Source organism: Rhagoletis zephyria, unplaced genomic scaffold, assembly GCF_001687245.7.
Source record: "Rhagoletis zephyria isolate East Lansing unplaced genomic scaffold, Rhagoletis_zephyria_1.1 Rzeph_scaffold_00705, whole genome shotgun sequence".
NCBI classification, from domain to species: Eukaryota; Metazoa; Arthropoda; class Insecta; order Diptera; family Tephritidae; genus Rhagoletis; species Rhagoletis zephyria.
In genome coordinates this window covers 41,025-48,822 of record NW_016157789.1, presented here as the reverse complement: position 1 = coordinate 48,822, position 7,798 = coordinate 41,025, and positions in this window count along the sequence as shown.

Sequence of the window (7,798 nt, the reverse complement as noted above, 5' to 3'; positions counted from 1 at the left end):
AGATATGCAGCATAGAAAAATCAATTTGCATGGGAGTTGCCACACCACCTTTTCCAATAACTCTCATTTTTCTCCATGAGTATGGTATTAGTTTCACATACGTACATACATATGTATTTCCACACCAAGCTTGAAACTTTCAATCAGTATGGGAGGTGCTGCGCCTCTTTTCCAAAAACGTCCATTTTTCTTGTGAGTATGAATATGATTTCACACAGTGTTGGCAAAATGTTAATCTGACCAACGATTAAAATGTTAATCGCGTTTGACGATTAAAATTAATTATTCGTTATCAACTGTACGATTAATGATTAAATTATTTTAGTCGTTAATCGGTTTCTGCGATTACGATTAATTAATTTTAATCATTAATCGTCAATCCATTTAAAAATAAAATCTGATTAAGTTGTCTAGTTTGTCCGAATTTGAAACCAAACACCAGTTATAGTAATTATTTTGTATTTTACGCTTATAAAAAGCACATAATATAAAAAACAATTATAATTATTGTTATTAGTAATACATAAACTGGGAACTTTTACAAACCTAGTATGTAAAACGTTTGTTGGTATAGAGCTTAATAAAAATGCACACCAAATTAATTAATCACCAAACCTACTTGATCAAATTAAGAGTTAATGATAAAAACTTAATTTTTTTAATCGCGGTTAACTGTTTAACTGTTAACTGTTTAATCAGATTAAAATTAATCATTATTAACTGTAAGCAGATTGAATTCAATCGAATTAACTAATTGATTAAAAAATCAGTCGATTAATGCCAACATTTCACATACATATCTCAATTCCGCGTGTTACTTTAATTAAAATTTTCTAATAGGTGGCAACTCCTAAAATAGTAGCTTGTTTTCCAACGTAGGTCATAAGCTATCTCTGTGGCAAATTTCATGCAAATCCGTTCAGTCGTTTCTGCGTATTAATTTAATTAATTTTTTTAACAGGTGGCAACTCTTCCAAAAAATTGAATTGAAAAATTCATTGAATTCAATCGAATTAACTAATTGATTAAAAAATCAATTGATTAATGCCAACATTGATTTCACATACATATCTCAATACCAAGTTCCAGTTTTCTCCCACAAATACTTCCAAAGACATGTATGTAAAATTCCAATTTGTATGGAAGGAAACTTGAGTTATCGGAATCACTTTCAGTATAACGCCATCTAACGTGTACCAAAGTTCGTTCTGATTGGGAGACCGGTTAAGGAAGTAGGTTATTTTTCAATCCAGGTAATAAACCATCTGTGAGCAAAATTTCATTTTTAAACAGGTGGTAGTTCTTAAAAAAGTAATCTAGGTCATAAGCTATCTGTGTGCAAACTTTAATGCAAATCAGTTCAGTCATTTCCGCGTATTACTTTAATTAAAATTTTCTAATAGGTGGCAACTCCTAAAATAGTAACCTGTTTTCCAACGTAGGTAGGCTATCTCTGTGCCAAATTTCATGTAAATCCGTTCAGTCGTTTCTGCGTATTAATTTAATTAATTTTTTAACAGGTGGCAACTCTTCCAAAAAATTCGCCTATTTTCCACTGTAGGTCATAAGCTATCTGCTTGCAAAATTTCATGCAAATCCGTTCAGACGTTTCCGCGTATTAATTTAATTAAACTTTTTTACCAGGTGGCAACTCTTAAGAAAAGTAGCTTATTTTTTCCAATCTACATAGGTAATAACCTATTTTGTGCAAATTTTGATGCAAATCGATTCAGTCGTTCCCGCATATTAAATAAATTAAACTTTTTTACCAGGTGGCAACTCTTAAAAAAATAGGCTATTAACCAATCTAGCCAATAAGCTATCTGCCTATAAAAGTTCATGCAAATCCGTTCAGTCGTTTCCGCGTGATGATTTCCCAAACATCCAAACATACAAACTTTCACATTTATAATATTAGTAAGATAGTAAGATTATAATTTTATTAAAACTAAGTTAATCGCGTCCGATCGGTTCCGTGTTTCGAATCTGAATAATCGTCCGTCTGCCTAACGTATGTTTTCGGGGGCCTCTTCGTTCAGTCAGTGATACCCATTTTTAATAAAGTTCGTTAAATCTACAGAGATGCATTTACGTTACGGTTTATAAGTTATGTCTTTTTCTGGTAGTCCTTTGTTCGTCTGTCAATCCCACATTCGGCCATCCTGATGTTTCATTCGCCTCGGATGAAGGATTCCACGGCTTCATGTACTCTGCCACGGTGTGAGTTATTCTTGGCCCTTCAGTGTCTCCAATCTTTTCCACGGTATAACGACCATGGTCTCTTTTGCCTTTTATTTTATATGACCCAAAAATTTCGGTTTAAGCTTAAGTCCTGTCCCATACTGAGTGCGCTTGACGGCGACTAAATTTCCAACCTCGTATTCGGTTTCTCTTCTTCGGTTTTTATTAAAATTTCTAATGTTCTCATCTTGCATACGGCTAATATTATCTCGCGCTTCTTCTCGTATTTTACTTCTCTCTTCCTCCAGTTCCTCTATAGCTGATTCCTCCAACAGCCCGCGAATGTCAGAATTTGTGTTAACGCGCATATCTACACCAGTCAGAAGTTTGAACGGAGCGTACTTCGTGCTTCGCGTCGGAGTAGAGTTTATTACTTGCTGCACTCTATCCACGTGCTTATACCATAACTTCGGATTTTCGATGCATAGCTTTGTTAACATGGGCATGACAATTTTATGGACTCTCTCTACCTGTCCATTTCCGCGTGGAACCCCGGTTGTTATTACTAGATGCTGGATGTTTTCTTTTCTGCAAACGCATTCGAAGTAAAACCTGTCCCTCTATCCGTTATGCTCCTACGCGGGCTTCCAAACGTCGCTGCTTGCCTCTCCAAACGCTCCAGAACTTCCTCGCTTCCGGTGCTTCTGGTGGGATGCAGCCAAACGAATTTGGAAAATGCATCGACGACTACTAGTTATATCGCTTTTTTGTTTCTTCCATCGGGCCCACATGATCCACATGGTACGTCACAAGAGGTCTGTCCTCCTTGTCGATCGGGTGAAGCATCCCTTCCTTCCTCCCAGCTTTAGTCTCTGCGACCAAGCATTCTACGCAACTCTTGACTACGCGCAATACCTTCGGTGCTAAATCGTAGCTGAAGCAGTCCCTCTCGACCAAATCCTGTGTCTTTTTTGCAGCGTAATGCCCTTGCCTGTGAGCTATCTGTATAACCTCTCGTTCCATCGCCGTTGGTACCACCATAAGTTCTTTAGCGAGATCCTTATGAAGAATTCCATGTTTTACATAGAAATCTTGATAACGCTCGTACTCTAAAACCTTCATTATAGCTGCCAACTTCTCGTCTTTCCGTTGTTCTTCTTGTATCCTATGTCGTAAGGTGTCTGTCATCATCAAGCAATGTATGCGACTTAACGCATCCACGTGTCTCATCTGACTTCCGGAACGGTGCTCAATCTCGTATTGGTAGTCTTGGAGATGCATCGCCCAACGCGATACTCTTAAGGGCACGTCCTGTTTTCTCATTGTAAGTGCAAAAGCGTTGCAATCCGTTATTATCTTAAATCTGCTACCCATAACATAAACTCTCCATTTCTTTAGCGCTGATATAATCGCTAAAACCTCTAATTCGTATGAGTGATACTTTTGCTCCACAGGCGTAGTTTTTCTACTCATATACTCGATGGGGTGTAAGCATCTATCTTCCGAATCTCTCTGCATGAGGACCCCACCATATCCGAACATGGACGCGTCGGTGTGTATTTCGGTCTGGAGCGCTGGATCAAAAAGTTTAAGTAACGGTGGATTCGCTAGAGCAATCTTCAATTGTTGAAACGCGGCGATTTGCTCATCCTCTATTCGAAAGTCTACGCATTTCCCCATGAGATCAGTCAACGGTTTAGCTACCAAAGCATATCTTGGAATGAAACGTCTAAAATATGATGTGAGCCCCAAAAAGCGTTGCAACATTTTCTTATCCGTTGGAACAGGAAAATCGTTTACGGCCTGAGTTTTCTCCTGGGACGGTGTTATGGTTGACGCCTCAACAACGTAGCCCAAGAACGTAACTCGCCTCTTCAAAATTTGGCACTTTTCCCATTTTATCCGAAGCCCGTACAATTCTGCTGTCTCTAACACTCTCTTCAGGGTAGCTAAACCCTCCTCTTCGCTCTTAGAAGGTATAATTATATCATCCATGTACACTATTATAGCATTACTCCGGATAAGTTCACCCAACACGGCATTAACATATCTCGTAAAAACCGCTGGAGAATTACAAATACCGAATGGAGCATACAAAAATTCAAATTGTCCATTATGCGTTACAAAAGCAGTGTATTTACGCGATGAGGCCTCTAACGGAACGTGGAAAAATCCATTACGAAGGTCCAATGTAGAGTAAAAAGTCGCCGATTGAAGTCTCTGCAGAATGTTATCAATTAACGGCATCATGAAGTTGTCGCGTTTTATCTTTTCGTTTAACTTCCGGTAGTCGCAGCATAACCGTTTGGTACCATCTTTCTTTGCCACTAACACTATCGGGGATGCATATTCGGAAGTGCTAACCTGAATAATATTGTCAGCTAGCCACTCATCCACTTGCTTTTCGACTAAACATTGATCGGCATATGACATTCGACGCGGTCTCTGGTATACTGGCACCTCGTCTGACAAGATAATCTTCATTTCGATTGGCGATGGCTTCTTCTTCTCACTTCTGTAGTTCGTGATCAGGCTAAGTACACTTTTCTTTGTTGCAGTTGGTGATCGAGTTCAACCTGCAACTCCACACTCTCGCTACACACAGAGTGTAATATTTGTCCAATCTCCTTCGCCAACTCACTAATAGGTTTCGCCTCTTCGCTCGCCACTATTTTATCGCTTACTACTTCAGGCTCCGGGTTTTGATCTACAATTCTTTTCTTCGGAAACTTAACACCTTCTCCATCAATGACGACGTCCACCTGTCACAGTATATCCTTGCCCAAAATCGCGTCGTACAAAATATCGCGCTCTTTGGCAACGTGAAACTCGATATTGACCTCGACGCCATCCAAATCCATAAGCGCAGTGAAACATCCAAGAGTTTTGATCATTTTGTTTCCGATGCCATACAACATTTTAGTTTTATTTCGTAAATCGACGTATCCAATGTTAACTAGGGTGTCATATCTGACAACGCAAATATCACTGCCCGTATCCAACAATGCTGAAAACCTATAACCGTTTATCTCTAAATCGCGGAATAAACAAGCGTCCTTGGATACTGATTTGGCTTTTGGTTCTTCCTCACCATCGGTGACCACATTAACTCTTTTGTTTTCGCTCCTCTCTTCCGCTCGCGGTATCGTCTGCTTGCACTCATTTACCTTGTGACCAATTTGATTGCACGTAAAGCACCGAATAGCTGATTGAGTACATTGCCTGGCCAAATGCCCTTCTTTTCTGCACTTGAAACACGCCTTGCTGCTTTGTGCCTCAGTTCTAGTACTATCTTTCTCTTGCGGAGACTGTGGAATGAGTGCTCTGCTGCCTATATTATGTTGTGGTCCCCGACATTTCTCATAAACACGCAGGTCCTCCTTGAGATTCTCTATAGTGAGGGCTTGGTACCGAATCTGCTTGTTGGCGCGCGTATCAGGAATACCATCAATAAAATATTCAATGATGCTCTCATCATCCATATTTATCTGACTAGCGATCTCCATCAATGAGTATAGATACTCCAAGAAGCTTTCATTTACTCGCCTACGCCTATTCTTTAGCATGCGATGAATTTCATTTGCGCTAAATTTAACTCCGAATTCCTTCTTGAGGATGGACTTTAGCGAGTTCCAATCCTTCACTGCCCTCTGACTTCTTACGAATATCTTCGCCGCACCCCTAAGTAATTGCTTTCCGTAGATGAACTTTTGTAATTCGTTCCAATTAACAACGGCTGCGTTATCTTCAAACTCTTGCAACCAATGGTTAACGTCTGGTGACCCGCACCCCGAGAATGATGACAACGTATCTTCGATATCGCGAAGACTAAAATAACTCTGAGCTGGTATTGGTATATTAGCCGATCTATTTTCAGAATCTTCACCCGAATCTAAACTCACACCATCGCCTTCATCTCTGGAATGACCGAAGTGTTCTAAAAGAGCGTCCCGTAAATCACGTTTCCGTCCCCTATTTGGTAACCCCAAAGCTGTTAGTTTTTCCCTAAGACTGTTCAAATTCAACGCTAAAATTTCTTCCATGTCCATGTCGATGTCGTTTACAATATTCGATATGATAAATATAGATAAAATTCAAAATCAACTTCTTAGAACTAATTCCAAAGTATGATGGGTTTTTTGAATGTTTACACAGTATTTTAATTCGCTTCAAAATAGTTCCAATTTCAACAATGTAGTCACCAAATTCTATTCAAATGGTTAATTCGTTTGACAATTTTCACACTTTCAACCCTACTGGCCTACTTTCGTTAATTTATTAAATCGAAATTTTCTACTTCAGTTGAACTTTGCAAATCTCTGGCTCAATGGCCTTAATCAAATATTTCACTTAAATTAGAACTGCTTGACACCTCTGGCCTGGTTGCATTAACTCAGCTCCGATTATTTTAGCATTCGCCAAAATGTCCGAAAATCTCTTTTGCTTTTTTCAAGATTAAGTACTTTCAAATAGTTTTCTGAACAGCTGCAAAATTTACAAATCTGACATAAAACTTTCTTAAGGAACAACATGTAATTATCATCAGTGTAGTAAATTTATTTAAAAGTGGCTTTATTGCAAGCGCAGCAACTTTCATTACTTTTAGCCATAAACGTCTCCCCTCTGTCGGGCATACAACTTACTATGCAAACCTTTCCTATCAAACTTCGCTCAAACTTGTATGAAATCAATCACAACTCTGCAACGTTGCCAGAAATGTCAAACAGTGTACATACATAGTATCAAATTCAACTTATCTGTAATGATATAATAGTAGCTCCCGTTCATCACCTTATCCGCAGCTTCAAACCGCAACTCTACCGAACTCAAACCAACAAAACGATTCTCGATCCGACCTCCCGTCGAACCTTGCTTGATGAATTGATAGCAACCTTTTGGCACTTGCTCGCCCTTTTTGCGCACGTACATGCAATTTCTGCCGCTGCCCACTGAAGCTCACAGTCGAACTCTCATCGGCACAATTCCCGTCAACACAACGATTCTCGAAATCTCGCTATTAGGAAGGCCGGACAACTTCCAACTCAACTCACCCTCAAGTGGGACGCACTTCCACACAACTTCTCGATCCGACCTCTGTCGAACCTTGCTTGGGGAATTTAGTACTGCTGTACTGCTTTTGCGCACGTATGAACATACGACCTCTGCCGCAGCTCGCCGTTGCTTTTCTGCCCTTTGCTACTGCGCCCAGTTTTGTGCCGTTGAAATCTGCTACTGACCGTCCATTATTTGATGTGGTCTGTCTGCTCAGCCCGTTATTTTCTGGCTTCACTCTTCTCTGGTTCCGCGTGATCTATTTCCGCACGCACTACCTTTTAATCAGACAATTTTATGTAAAAGTTGACGCTTTTTACATAACGAAGACACGGAACTCTGCTGCTTGTTGCTTGTTTGCTGCGCACAGTAAAATGGTGTGCCGCTGCTTACTGGTGCAAAGCGCACGAAAGAAAATATGCAAACGCCTTCTGCTGCAACGTAGCTACGACCGAACAGAGTTTTTGCTTTAATTTATGTACTTTGTTTTGCAAGTTAACAGGGTTTCCCGGACGAGCCCCCAATCTGTGGGATCTTATTTACCGCCGTGCAAAATGAAAGTCAA